The following is a 15,948-nucleotide window of genomic DNA, read 5'->3' on the forward strand; positions in this document are numbered from 1 at the left end:
AAATTCTTACCATAGTTATAAAGGAAAAATAACTGTAAATCCTGTCGATATATAAGCTATAAATATATAATCACTATTTATAACTTATAAAACCTCCAAAATTCAACCTCCAATAAAACCAGTCATACATTTTGCTGATAAATATCACAATTTTTAAACATAACATAAAACAAGAACTTAATTTTCACACAGGTTTAAATATTAATTTATGGGCACCCTCAAATAATGGCAACAGCTCTTTCCAACCTCTACTATCTCTGCAAAGAAGCTGTGCTTAAATTGCAAATCATTTTTATCAACCCATTAAAACAGACTCTCCATCAGGCAGTGCTTGGCCTGCTTCCACTCAGCTTGTCCATGTACTTGAACATTAAAGAGTCATACAAATCCATCTCTCTATATTACCTTAGAAAGTTTCTCAATATAACGGGAAGAGATAAATTATTTTTTAAGAGCTAGTTGAAGTTTGAGCTGGTTGAGTTTAAAGGCTAATGCAGAAATGCTCTTATTATAGAGAGAATTTCATTTTGTTGGGTGAAAAATACAAGGGCTACGTTGGTTACGAACATAAGTCCTACTCTCAGGCTAGTCTAACATGAAGAAAATTTAGACAAATCATGTAGTATTCTATTGTTATTGCCTCAGCAATACCACCCCTCACTTTTTCTGACAGTATCCCCAAACTTTATCTGGGGTACCCCTTAACTTTTATTTCTGTGATCTTGCTGTTGCCTGCCTAGGGCTGAGGCAGTTACTCAGGCTTAAGCCATGGCTAACATGGTTGTGTGCATTGGCCATGGTGAGTCCAATAGGAACAAACTTCAGGACTCTTACAGGATCATTGGAAAAGGCCCTGTTTCTTTCCCACTTCATCGTAAGGAGAAAGCAATGATGATAGTAACAGAAAGAGTAACAGTGCAATAACAAAGAGACATTCTCTATGTAGCAGTCCATGTAGCATGTAGCACCATGCTAAACCCAATGTGCCCTGTCTCTTCCAACGTTCACAGGGTACTAAGATTTTCCCAATATTACAGTCAGAAAACTGAGCCTAGGTGGGTTAAATTAATTGCCAGCACTCCACACAGTTTTCTATGACTCCAGAGGTGAGGCTTCATAAGTTACATAGGAGATCCTGGCTTGAGACTCTTCCTGAGATTCATAAATATGTCAAAGACTGATAGTAGTTCAAATACCTTTGACTCCACCCAATTCAGAATGAATCAATATATTTTAAAATGCTATCACTTAATATATATGGCAAGAGATGACAAGTTTGGCAAAATTTCTTTAACATTTAAACATTTGTCTCACTTGTCATTTTTCTTTTTTTATTTTATTTATTATTATTATTATACTTTAAGTTTTAGGGTGCATGTGCACAATGTGCAGTTTAGTTACATATGTATACATGTGCCATGCTGGTGTGCTGCACCCATTAATTCGTCATTTAGCTTCCTAGATGAAATCAAATAATTGATAGACTCATTTTTATATTGAAGAAGTGAAAATATAAACTTTCTTTTGCAATATAGATATGTTTTCCCACAAGACCATATGAGCACTTCTCCTAAGTATGATGGAAATTTGACCCAATTTATTAGATGTCCAGTGTTCTTTAGGTGCCTCCAGTATGAATTTCCTTTCACCACTGAATTCTCAATCACAACATGGCCAGTTCACTTCCTACATGAACATAGACTATGGGGATTGAGGCTACTGTCCATCACATGGAGCCTAAAAATAGAAGCAATACAGAGGAACCAGAATGAAGTCATGGAAAAAGGGGACATGGTCTCAGGCACCACTTGACCCTCTGTACTCAAGTTCTGTTGGAAACCAGCTCTGCTCCAGAACTTTTTGGTCATATGAAACAATTATTCCTTTTTTTTTTTCCTGAGGTCATTTTTCATTGGGTGTTCTGCCACTTGCAAATGTAAACACAATACTAAAGTAGATGGGATTTTGAATCTTGTCCTTTTTGCACAGGGGAGACAAAAATTTGGAGGCCCCAAATTCTGAAAATAGAAAGCTAAGAATGGAGAAAATTCCTTGGAGGAAGATGAGAAGAGTAGCATGACTTTAGGTAACTGGAGAAAGATTTCCTATGGCATGAGGAGAGTGTGGACAAACACATACTTGTAAGATGTCATCTGTTCGGTGCTACTCCAAATCTCTAATGCAAGTCTACCATACCCAAGGAGTCTACCTAAAATAGCATTAAAAGAAGAGCACAGTATAGGAAGTGTACTGACCATATTGTGATGGAGAATTCAATGGGGTAAGGAAATTCATACTGGAGGTACCCAAAAAACATTGGCCATCTAATAGATTTGGTGAACCATAATTGGGAGAAAGGCTCATGCTGTCTTATGAGAAAATATATCTATATTGTAAAAGAAAGTTTATATTTTCATTCTTCAATATAAAAATGAGTCTAATGAGCCTAATCAATTATTTGATTTCATCTAGGAGGAAAGAGGAGAAGTTAGACAAAATTTTTTAAGTGTTAAATTTTGCTAAACTTGTCATCTATAGTATTAAGTGACAGCATTTAAGCATATATTGATTCATTCTGAATTGCATGGGTCAAAGGTATTTGAATTACCATCACTCTTTGTCATATTTATGAATCTCAAGTACAGACTCAAGCCAAGATTGCCTGTGTAACTTATGAAGCCTCATCTCTGGAGTCATAGAAAATTGTGTGGCATGCTAGCAATTAATTTAATCCACCCAGGCTCAGTTTGTGACTATAATATTGGGATAATCTTAGTACCTTGTGAACGTTGGAAGAGACAAGGCACATTGGGCTTAGCATGGTGTCTGGAACAGCTACATTGAGAATGTTTCTTTGTTATTGTGCTGTTGCTCTTTCTATTACTATTACCATTGCTTCTTCTTTATATATTTAATTTAGGCACAGCTTTGGTGAATTGAGAATTCTGAAACTTTGGATTTTATTCAAGTTATTATTATTAGCTATCGATGTGACTCTTGGTTCTCTAGACCTCAATCTCTGTATTTCTAAAATGAGAGATGACGAATAGTCTCTCACATGCTTTTCAGGTCTGAAACATCTGGGATGTCTCATGGTATCTGTGTATGTGTAGGGTCATGCATCTTTATCTCTCTGCTAGTCCATAGTACCTATTCAAAAAACAACAAAGACACTTGAAATGATGACAACCCAGTGTCCTTTTTTCAATGTGTTCTTTGTAGTGCGCAGTGTGTTTCATTCCACATATTTTACCCAAATGTTGGAGAAGCTAATATCTTCACAACAACACTGTGAAGAAATCACAGTCATGATTCAGAGTCAGAAATTGCCATGGAACTGAAATATCTGCTTCTGTGTTCCACAGCTATTAATCTGTGCTCCAGGTAAAAGCCTCCAATGTTGAAATGAAGGAAAAATGTTAACGGAAGCCAGAGAGAAGGGTCAGGTCACCTTCAAAGGGAAGCCCATCAGACTAACAATGGATCTCTCTGAAGAAACCCTACAAGCCAGAAGAGAGTGGGGGCCAATATTCAACATTTTTAAATAAAATAATTTTCAACCCAGAGTTTCATATCCAGCCAAACTAAGCTTCATAAACGAAGGAGAAATAAAATCCCTTCCAGAAAAGCAAATGCTGAGGGATTTTGTCACCACCAGGCCTGCCCTGCAAGAGCTCCCGAAGGAAGCACTAAATATGGAAAGGAAAAACTGGTACCAGCCACTTCAAAAATACACCAGAAAAGACCAATGACACTACGAAGAAACTGCATCAACTAATGTGAAAAATAACCAGCTAGCATCATGATGACAGGATCAAATTCACACATAACAATATTAACCTTAAATGTAAACCGGCTCAATGCCCCATTTAAGAGACACAGACTGGCAAATTGGATACACAGTCAAAACCCATCAGTGTGCTGTATTCAGGAGACCCATCTCACGTGCAAATACATACATGGGTCAAAATAAAGGGATGGAGGAAAATTTATAGCACATGGAAAGCAAAAAAAGCAGGGGTTGCAATCCTAGTCTCTGATAAAACAGACTTTAAACCAACAAAGATCAAAAAAAGACAAAGGCATTACATAATGGTAAAGGGATCAATGCAGCAAGAAGAGCTAACTATCATAAATATAAATGCACCTAATACAGAAGCACCCAGATTCATAAAACAAGTTCTTAGAGACCTACAAAGAGATTTAGACCCCCATACAATAATAGTGGGAGACTTTAACACTCCACTGTCAATATTAGACAAATCAATGAGACAGAAAATTAACAAGGATATTCAGGACTTGAACTCAGCTCTGGATCAAGTGGACCCAATAGACATCTACAGAACTCTCTACCCTAAATCAACAGAATATACATTCTTCTCAGTGCCACATGACACTTATTCTAAAATTGACCACATAATTGGAAGTAAAACATTCTTCACCAAATGCGAAAGAATGGAAATCAAAACAAAGTGTCTCTCAGACCACAGTGCAATGAAATTAGAACTCAGTGTTGAGAAACTCACTCAAAACTGCACAACTACATAGAAACTGAACAACCTGCTCCTGAATGATCCCTGGGTAAATAATGAAATTAAGCAGAAATTAAGAAGTTATTTGAAACTAATGAGAACAAAGAGACAACATACCAGAATCTCTGGGACACAGCTAAAACAGTATTAAGAGGGAAATTTATAGCACTGAATGCCCACATCAGAAAGCTGAAAAGATCTGAAATCAACAACCTAACACCACAATTAAAAAAGAACTAGAGAAGCAAGAGCAAAGAAATTCAAAAGGTAGCAGAACACAGGAAATAACTAAGATCAGAGCAGAACTGAAGGAGACACAGACACGAAAAACCCTTCAAAAAATCAATGAATCCAGGAGCTGTTTTTTTGAAAAAATTAATAAAATAGATAGACCATTAGCTAGACTAATAAAGAAGACAGAAGAATCAAATAGACACAGTAAAAAATGATAAAGGTGATATCACCAAGGATCCCACAGAAATACAAACTAGCATCAGAGAATACTATAAACATCTCTATGCAAGTAAAGTAGAAAATCTAGAAGAAATGGATAAATTCCTAGACACATACACCACCCCAAGACTAAACCAGGAAGAAGTCAAATCCCTGAATAGACCAATAACAAGTTCTGAAGTTGAGGCAGTAATTAATAGCCTACAAACCAAAAAAAGGCAAGGACCAGATGGATTCACCACCAAATTCTACCAGAGGTACAAAGAGGAGCTGGTACCATTCCTTCTGAAACTATTCCAAATAGAAAAAGAGGGGCTCCTCCCTAACTCATTTTATGAAGCCAGCAACATTCTGATATCAAAACCGGCAGGGACACAACAAAAAAAGAAAACTTCAGACTGATATCCGTCATGAACATCAGTGTGAAAATCTTCAATAAAATACTGGCAAAGTGAATCCAGCAGCACATCAAAAAGCTTATCCACCACAATCAGGTCGGCTTTCACCCTGGGATGCAAGGCTGGTTCAACATATGCAAATCAATAGATGTAATCTATCACATAAACAGAACCAATGACAAAAACCACACGATTATCTCAATAGATGCAGAAAAGGCCTTCAATAAAATTCAACATCCCTTCATGCTAAAAACTCAATAAACTAGGCATTGATGGAACACATATCAAAATTATAAGAGCTATTTATGACAAACCCATAGCCAATATCATACTGAATGGACAAAAGCTGGAAGCATTCCCTTGAAAAGTGGTACAAGACAAGGATGCCCTCTCTCCCCACTCCTATTCAACACAGTATTGGAAGTTCTGGTCAGGACAATCAGGCAAGAGAAAGAAATAAAGGGTATTCAAATAGGAAGAGAGGAAGTCAAATTGTCTCTGTTTGAAGATGACATGGTTCTATATTTAGAAAACTTCATCATCTCATCCCCAAAACTCCTTAAGCTGATAAGCAACTTCATGAAGTCTCAGGATACAAAATCAATGTGAAAAAAACAGAAACATTCCTATACACCAACAATAGACAAGCAGAGTGCCAAATCATGAATTAACTCTCATTCACAATTGCTACAAAGAGAATAAAATAACTAGGAATACAACTTACAAGGGACATGAAGGACTTCTTCAAGGAGAACTACAAACCACTACTGAAAGAAATAAGAGAGGATACAAACAAATGGAAAAGTAATCTATGCTCATGGATAGGAAGAATCAATATCGTGAATATGGCCATACTGCCCAAAGTAATTTATAGATCCAATGATATTCCCATCAAGCTACCATTGACTTTCTTTGGATAATTAGAACAAACTACTTTAACTTTCATATGGAACTCAAAAAAAGCCCGTATAGCCAAGGCAATTCTAAGCAAAAACAACAAAGATGAAGGCATTACGCTACCTAACTTCAAACTATACTACAAGGCTACAGTAACCAAAACAGCATGATATTAGTACCAAAACAGATATGCAGACCAATGGAACAGAATAGAGACATTAGAAATAACACCACACATCTACAACTATCTGATCTTTGACAAACCTGAGAAAAACAAGCAACGGGGAAAGGACTCCTTATTTAATAAATGGTTTGGGGAAAACTGTCTAGCCATAACAGAAAACTGAAACTGGAACCCTTCCCTACACCTTATATGAAAACTAACTCAAGATGGGTTAAAGTCTTAAATGTAAAAACCAAAACCATAAAACCCTAGAAGAAAACCTAGGGAATACCATTCAGGACATAGGCATCGGCCAAGATTTCATGACCAAAACACCAAAAGCAATTGCAACAAAAGCCAAAATTGACAAATGGGAGATAACTAAACTAAAGAGCTTCTGCACAGCAAAATAAATTAGCATCAGAGTGAACAGGCATCCCACAGAATGGGGTAAAATTTTTGCAGTCTCTCCATCTGACAAAGGTCAAATATCCAGAATCTACAAGGAATGTAAACAAAGTCACAAGAGAAACACAACCCCATCAAAAAGGATATGTACCAACACTTCGCAAAAGAACATATTTATCCATCCAAAAAACATAGGAAAAAAAATGCTCATCATCACTGGTCATTAGAGAAATGCAAATAAAAACCATAATGAGATACCATCTCATGCAAATCAGAATGGCGATTATTAAAAGTCAGGAGGCCAGGCACGGTGGCTCAAGCCTGTAATCCCAGCACTTTGGGAGGCCAAGGTGGGCAGATCATGAGGTCAAGAGGTTGAGACCATCCTGGCGAACATTGTGAAACCCCATCTCAACTAAAAATACAAAAATTAGCTGGGCATGGTGGCATGTGCCTGTAGTCCCAGCTACTCGGGAAGCTGAGGCAGGAGAACCGCTTGAACCAGGCAGACGGAGGTTGCAGTGAGCCAAGATCGTGCCACTGCACTCCAGCCTGGTGACAGAGTGAGACTTTGTTTCCAAAAAAAAAAAAAAGTCAGGAAACAATAGATGCTGGTGAGGCTGTGGAGAAATGGGAATGATTTTACACTGTTGGTGGGAGTGTAAATTAGTTCAACCATTGTGGAAGACAGTGTGGCAATTCCTCAAGGATCTAGAACCAGAAATACCATTTGACCCAGCAATCCCATTCCTGGGTATATACTCAAAGGATTATAAATAATTCTACTATAAAGACACATGCACATGTATGTTTACTGCAGCACTATTTACAACAGCAAAGACTGGGAACCAACCCAAATGCCCATCAGTGATAGACTGGGTAAAGAAAATGAAGCACATATGCACCATGGAATACTATACAACCATAAAAAAGAATGAGATTATGTCCTTTGCAAGGACATGGATGAAGCTGGAAGCCATCATTCTCAGCAAATGAACACAAGAACAGAAAACCAAACACAGCATATTCTCACTCATAAGTGAGAGTTAAACTATAAGCACACATGGACACAGGGAGCAGAACAACACACACTGGGGCCTGTCGGGGGGAAGGAGATAGAGAACATTAAAACAAATACCTAATGCATGCGGGCCTTAACACCTAGATGATGGTTGACAGGTGCAGCAAACCATCATGGCACTTGTATACCTATGTAGCAAACCTGCACATTCTGCACATGTATCTCGGAACTTAAAGTAAACTTAATAATAATAATAATAATAATAATAGTACTAATAATAAAGCTTCAATTTTCCCTTCTGCCACCTCTGGTAAAAAATGTATTAGGCATGCTAAAAAAACAGAAAGAAAGTATTTTTTTTTTTTTAAAAGGGCAGGATAAAGTGGAAAAACCAAGTTTATGTTAAATTAATTTCTGAAGTAAGCCATCTCTTTGAAACTGCTCCTAGCAACTTTCCATCTCCCTTCTACTCTCCACCTCCAATCCCCAGGCTTTAAATAGGATGAAGGGTTAAACCTTTTACTGGTGAAGAAGTATTTTTGTGCATTTAGTGAAGAGAGAAAATATTTTATTAGCAGACTACTGCTGGGGAAAATGGTCCTCCTGATATATGTGAGAAAGTAAATGTGTCCCTTTCACCTGAAACTGCTACATCAAAGTCTACTAACTTCAATTATCTTGACAAAAATGATTTAACAAAGTAGAGAATAATAGGGGGACCTAGGAGGAGGATTCTAGAGGAAGGAAAAAGTACTGCAACATCTAGGCCTTAGGCCCTTCACCATGAGAAACCTTAGAAATGGACCCAAATAGCATCCGAGAGGGTGAGGTACTCTGGGAGATTTGTCTGTGAGAAAATGATAGGTTTCACATTTAATAAGATGCAGTCTTTCAGTTTCTGCTGAGCCAAGACATAATTTTGTTTTTAGTTCAGTTGGATCATTTCCATCAGCTTGCCAACATGGAATGAGATCCCGTATTGACAAACAAACAAAAACAATTCCATGATCCTTGCATTTACCCAACAGTATTTGAGCTTCTGATAAATTCTTGTTAAATGAATGCATGAAACAAAAACATATACTGTGAATTTATGAAAATGTTAACTAGAATTCCGTTTAAAAGTTGACTTGTGGTCAGGCGCGGTGGCTCACACCTGTAATCCCAGCAGTTTGGGAGGATGAGGCGGGCGGATCGTGAGGTTAGGAGTTCAAGACCAGCCTGGCCAACATGGTGAAAGCCCGTCTCTACTGAACGTACAAAAAATTAGCCGGGCGTGGTGGCAAGCACCTGTAATCCCAGCTACTTGGGATGCTGAGGCAGGAGAATCGCTTGAACCCGGGAGGCAGAGGTTGTGTGCCATTGTACTCCAGCCTGGGCGACAGGATGAGACTCCGTCTCAGAAAAACAAAAAAAGTTGTGTTATTTCTGTTTCTTTGCTTAGTTCTATTTTTGTAAGGTCTTTAACACTATTGAATAGTAGAACAGTAATTACTTTACGTAGACCAGGAATGACTCTATCCTCCTGTTTTGAATGAGATAGGAAAATGATTTTCTGGAAGTTGGAAAGTGACCTGAAGTTGCAAATTCTGGCCAGCAGATGTGACCACTATCTAAAGGTTTGAATTTGTTATCAGCAAGGAAAACTGAGAAAATTCTATTAGATGTGTTCTGAATATTTTTTGCCTATCTTAAAGGATCTGTTCTATCAATGCTAGGAGACACAACATGGCAAGACAGCAAATTATTGCACAGAAGGGACTGACTTCTGTATACAGGACACAGAAATGTAGGTCTCCATATTTTCCATGTTTATATTGCCTAGTTTATATTGTGCTAGTTTACATTGCCTACCTGTATTCTGTAGAAAATGAATCTACCCACCCTTGATTATGTCAGAGGTGTCGTTGTTTGTAATTTATTTGGACAAATTCCTTAGCTAATTTCATAAAACAAACAAGCCCAATAATGTAGGATATATATGGACTTTTAAAAGTCTGAATGAAATTTCAACAGAAATAAAATGTAGGGCTAAACTTGCACACACACACACATGCGCACACACCCACATGCGCAAGCACACACGTGCACATGAACACACACATGCACATGCACACATACACACACGCGCACACATGCGCACACATACACACACGCACACATGCGCACACATGCACACACACCCACATGCGCACACACCCACACACGCACACGCACGTGCACGCATGCAGACGCACACACATGCACACACACGCACACGTGCACACACACACACACGCACACACACGCACACAATGCTAAATTGACAGAACAGCAAAGTGTTGATGACTGAGAAAAACGGTTCCCATCCACTGTCTCCATGGTAATGCCTGCTTTTTAAAAAGCGTGCTTTATAAATTAATATACATTTAAGAGGAAAAAGGCATACCCATTAGAGGAAAGATTACAAGGGTTTAGTTGGGTTCTGCTTTCCAACCGATCCTTCTTTTTGGCATTAGTGCTCTGAACCCTGGTGTCTCTTTTGAAGAGAGTGAGGGAGCAAATCCAGTTCTTGACCTTGGAACTTAATATTTCCTTATTTCCAGCTTCCAGTACCATTTACATTTTATCATATTTTTACCTTTGTTAAAAATGCCTGAGATTTCAACAGAGTCTTGCTGGGAGCTTTTGATTGTTAGCATTTATCAGTTCAGAAAATTACCTGTTTGTTTTTTTTTTCTTCCCATTTTTGAGGTGAAAGTTCAGCACATGAATTGCATAATAATGTCAGGAAGTAGGCCATGATGCCTTGCTTTTAGCAGTTGACATTTTTGAAGTTCCTGGGATGAAAACGCTGCTTCAAGTCACTCTGAAATGTGCATTGTATTGAATTTATGCATATTGATTTGGCACTTGGTTAGCCTCCATGAAAATTGGGACCATTTTTCAAAGCTTCTTTTTTTGAGTTACTCATAAGTCAGGAGTTTTTAATCTCTTTTTGCCAATCAACATTTAGCCTCTCTTGTTATTTTCTCCAGGTTCCATGATTTTTATAACTCAATATTTATGAGTGATTTAAATCTGAGTTTCTCAAAAAATGCAATATTGTATATATTGCTCAATTCATTCCCCAAATGTAAACAAGACCTAAAATACGGATGCCATGTTTCAGTATGGATACATTCCCAAAGTTCATATCTTTGCAAAACTATTTATCAAAAAGTTTACTGTAAGCACACACACACACACACACACACATACACATAAAAAAGTAAGAAAGGTACAATTATCCTTTTGCATGAGAAGAAATTCGTGTTAAATTGTCCATGCCTATCATAGAACGCTTCCAGTTGCAAAGTTCCTCTTTTTTTAGCATTATAAAACTCCACAGATTATCCCTTGCTCTCAAACATGCCTGTGTGTATGTTTATAATAACAGAAGGGAAAATGTCCTTTGAACAGGAGACTTGCTTCTCCTGGGGCTTGAGTTCTGTGAAGCAGTGCCAGCAACCTCACATGCAATGATGATTTGTACTTAAGCCATTAGCTTCAGAAACACCTCCCACGAGCAGTCTGAGACCAAAGCCCTGGTTTCCTGTGTGGTGTTTGCTAACATTCTTATACAGAATGCTTGTTAGAGGCATTGTCATGCATTGCCAAGGGACCTTAAAAAACAATAAATCTGCACCACCTCGCTACTGTTTTTATGAATAAATGCCCGTTCCTGACCTTATCTTTTGGCATCGCCTGGCAATAACTTCTCCACACCTCTGTACTATGGGTATTGTCAAAGAAAAAGTCTGTAAGATTTTATTCTTTAGAGAATTATTCCAACTCCCTCAGGCATTTCCTAGGATGAACAATTCTGCATAGGGATAAATACAGGCTGATAAAAATGGGTCACCCCATAATGCAATTTTCCCAAGAAAAGCCAGAAAACAAATTGGGGACACTGTGAACCCTGATCCAGACGTAAGTCAGTAAGAGGATGTTATAAAAGTGAAGCCAACCTATGGTTATAAATAATCGCCTGAAGTAGAAGTGAAAATGCCATTATGGCAAGAGCCATCACCCATAGCCTTTGGAAGTTCTCTCTCTCTTTACAGTGTAGATCTGTTAAGTTTGCCTTATTTTTTGCTACCACCCTAACAACTCCTGTATTGTTAATAATAGTCAAAGCACTAAGGTTTGCAAATGATTCATATCCTAAAAGTAACAAATTAAGTCCTGCCACAGTTGTTAGTGCCATTTGTCCTGTGCATCCAATGAATGAATGAATGAATGCATTTATGCATGAGTGAGAACTGCCTCCTTTCTGTAGGACTGATTCTTAAAGCAGCTTTCACCTGCCATGGGCACCCTTCTCTGAGCAATCAAAATAGAATGGGTTCAACTCATTCCAAATTGGTTGTCTAACTCTTCTTTCTCAGTAAACTATCGCAAGGACAAAAAACCAAACACCGCATGTTCTCACTCATAGATGGGAATTGAACAATGAGAACACATGGACACATGAAGGGGAACATCACACTCTGGGGACTGTTGTGGGGTGGGGGCAGGGGGGAGGGATAGCATTAGGAGATATACCTAATGCTAAATGGCGAGTTAATGGGTGCAGCACACCAGCATGGCACATGTATACATATGTAACTAACCTGCACATTGTACACATGTACCCTAAAACTTAAAGTATAATAATAATAAAAAAAGTCATTATTTTTCATAAGTTTTCAACTTGTACACATCAACTGATATTGTTTATACTATGAATTTAAAAGATATAAACACACATGCAAGTTACATCATGTCTGCATTAACTTTCAACGGCTATCTGTCTTTACCACAATTCAAATAGTCTTAACAGATATAGAAAAGAACCTTATTGTCATCATCTCCTTTTTTTTTTTTAGCTGCTCTGTATTCCTGCTTTATGGGGACTTTTTTCTCGCCCTATGTTGTCCTGATTAAGGCCACAGAAGTTAGTCACTGAGCCACAGGCTAGGGCAGTCATAGAAACTTATTTATTTGGATGTAACCAAGTAACCAAGGCCAAGCCAATCTGTCTTTATCTAGAATATTTCAAGCTGGAATTTGAGTTCCAGTGTCTCTAGTGCTTGTGTTATGAGGTATAACTGTGTGTGCTTAGAGTTATTTCGGCTATCTTCCCAGACAAATGGAGGAAGTATCATACTAGGAGAGAAAAGAACTAAGTGGTCCAAAGAAGCAGAGCTGAAAGAGAACGGGAGAAAAAATATACTATTTTGAGGTACTGTAGGCAATTGTGCTTGAATTAAACTCCTCAGTTCTATAACACACTGAATTTCATTTTTTGCTGAAATAAGTTTGAGTTTTGTTTCTGTCATTTGCAATCAAAGAGCACTGACATCCAGAACACATTTCACCTGACTTAGAGGGCCTGGAGAGTATGCCCATCTCTAACTCCCCCAGGCTGCCCATCTCTAACTCCCCCAGGCTGCCCATCTCTAACCTCCCCCCCCAGGTTGCCCATCTCTAACTCCCCCAGGTTGCCCATCTCTAACTCACTCAGGCTGCCCATCTCTAACTCCTCCAGACTGCCCATCTCTAACTCACTCAGGCTGCTTTGTGCACTTAGGGTTAAAATCTCCTAGGGCTTTCCTCCTCTCTCTAATGGAAATGATTATATCATTGTTAGCTTACCAGTTGATGATCATAGTCAGAGTTATATCTCTGGGTCTCTTTGGATAATCTAAATGTCCATCTTTGTGCTTCCAAGCAATGAGTGAAAAACCTTCCCTTCATGTGGCCTTTTCTTATGTGTGGGTTTCTCCTGGTAGAGGCAGAAAAGGAGAAGAGACATTTTCATCCCTCTAGTCTACAGTCCATGAGATTTATCTCAACTCTTATGTACTAAACAAAAGAAAGTTACGTCGGTGACTGTTCTTTCCCGTGATTTCCCTTTCAAAAGTAACTCTTTGTATAGTTATCTTACATTAAATATATTAATTTTTTTAGAATTAAGTATGTAACAGCAAAAGAGCTACCATAAGTAGCTCCATTTTTGTGTATGGGGCCTTTGCCCATTTCTGAATGTAGGCTGGGATAATTTTAGAGCACTGAGATGCAATCATGTAGTCTTTGGAAACTAACTCTGGGATTAAAGGAAAAGTATGTAAATGACTAGCACTGCTTTGTTGAAACTTTCTAGGAGCATTGGGACCTGACCAGGGACAAAGAAGTTCCCAACTCCCCCGGACCCTCACTGGTGCCCAGATGTCTGTGATTGTTGATCGTGTCCAGAACCCAACCCCATTCCCCTCCCCCTTCCCTTAATGTAAGAAGAGCCTGGCTGGCACAGTGGCTCACGCCTATAATCCTAGCACTTTGGGAGGCCGAGGCGGGTGGCCCACCTGAGGTAATGAGTTCGAGACTAGCCTGGCCAACATGGCAAAACCCTGTCACTACTAAACATACAAAAATTAGCTGGGTGTGGTGGTATGGGCCCGTAGTCCCAGTTACTCATAAGGCTAAGGCAGAAGGATTGCTTGAGTCCAGGAGATAGAGGTTACCATGAGCCCAGATAGCACCACTGCACTCCAGCCTGGGTGGCAGAGCAAGACCCTGTCTCAAAGCAGCAGCAACAACAACAACAACAACAACAAAAACAAAAAAACCAAAAAACAAACAAACAAAACAAAACAAAACAAAAAACAGCCTGAAATTTGTCCTTGTCCTGACTTAAGATGGTACTTTAGGATGCTAGTTCACCATCTTGGTTTGCTGGCTTTCCACATAAACCTGCTTTTCCTCCCCCCAACTCTCATCTCTTGAGTTTTGGCTCTCCAGTGTCAAACACCTGAATCTGGTTTTGGTTACAAGTGTATTGGCTACTCCTTATTCATTTATTTATTTGTGACAGAGCCTCACTCTGTTGCCCAGGCTGGAGTACAGTGGTGCTATCTTGGCTCACTGCGATTCCCAGGTTCAATTGATTCTCCTGCTGAGGCAAGAGAATCCTGAGTAGCTGGGATTACAGGCATGTGCCACCATGCCTGGCTAATTTTTGTATTTTTAGTAGAGATAGGGTTTCACCATGTTGGCCAGGCTGGTCTTGCACTCCTAACCTCAAGTGATCTGCCCGTCTCGGCCTCCCAAAGTGCTGGGATTACAGGCATAAGCCATCCTTATAAGCATATTTTTATAGAGCCTTTGTCTCTCTAAAAAATGTGTTTGTGTGTGTGTGTGGTGTGTAGTGTGTACATAATTTATCCTTTTAAAAGAGAATGTTTTCAATAAGAAATTCACAGTGGTTTGCTCACAACCTTATTAGAATAGGTTTCTCAATTTGAGGCTCATGACATTGTTGAAAAATGATGAAGCTTATGAATATATGATTCAAGCATAGTTTCTCAAAGGCTGGTCCATGAAGTGGTTGCATTAATATTCTTTTATGAAACTTCTTAAAAATACTGATTCCCAAGAACTATCTGCTATCATTTATTAGATCTATGTTCAGTTCTGAGACTCCATACTACTTTAAAAAAAATTTTTTTGCAGGTTATCTGAGGTATTTCAAGATTTTCAAATGCTAATTTTGGGAAGGGAGAAAGTAAATGGTAAGTAGGTCAGCTAAGTGAGCCTGTGGAAAAAAAATAATAAATTTGAATTAAGCATGAGCAAGAAACAAAGTTGGGTTCATTCATGATAGGTAGAAAAATTTATCGTATTGAAATTGCATCTTTCATCCACAATGACTCCCACATGAAGACATGTACCTGGGGTGGGAAGTGGTGTGGTTTGGTCGCAAAGGCAACTTGAGGTAATGCAATGATGTAATGAGATGCTGGGTCATGAATCAGCTCCAGACAAGCCATGTGTCTCTGAGTAAGCCACTTAACTTCTCTGAATCTCAGTTTCTCAACTGTAAAGCCCTGTAGTGTCAATAATCGCTTCACTGTATTTTTATGAGGGCTAGAATAAATCATGCAAGGAAATGTGCTTTGAAAACTGTAAATAAGTTATATAAGTTCAAGTTCTTACTACTAAGAAGTAGCTGGTTGAGAGGACTGCTCCATACTTAAGAAGACTAAAGTGACGTGAAGTGAAGGAGCAGGTGTC

Source organism: Pongo abelii, chromosome 21 (genome assembly GCF_028885655.2).
Source record: "Pongo abelii isolate AG06213 chromosome 21, NHGRI_mPonAbe1-v2.0_pri, whole genome shotgun sequence".
NCBI classification, from domain to species: Eukaryota; Metazoa; Chordata; class Mammalia; order Primates; family Hominidae; genus Pongo; species Pongo abelii.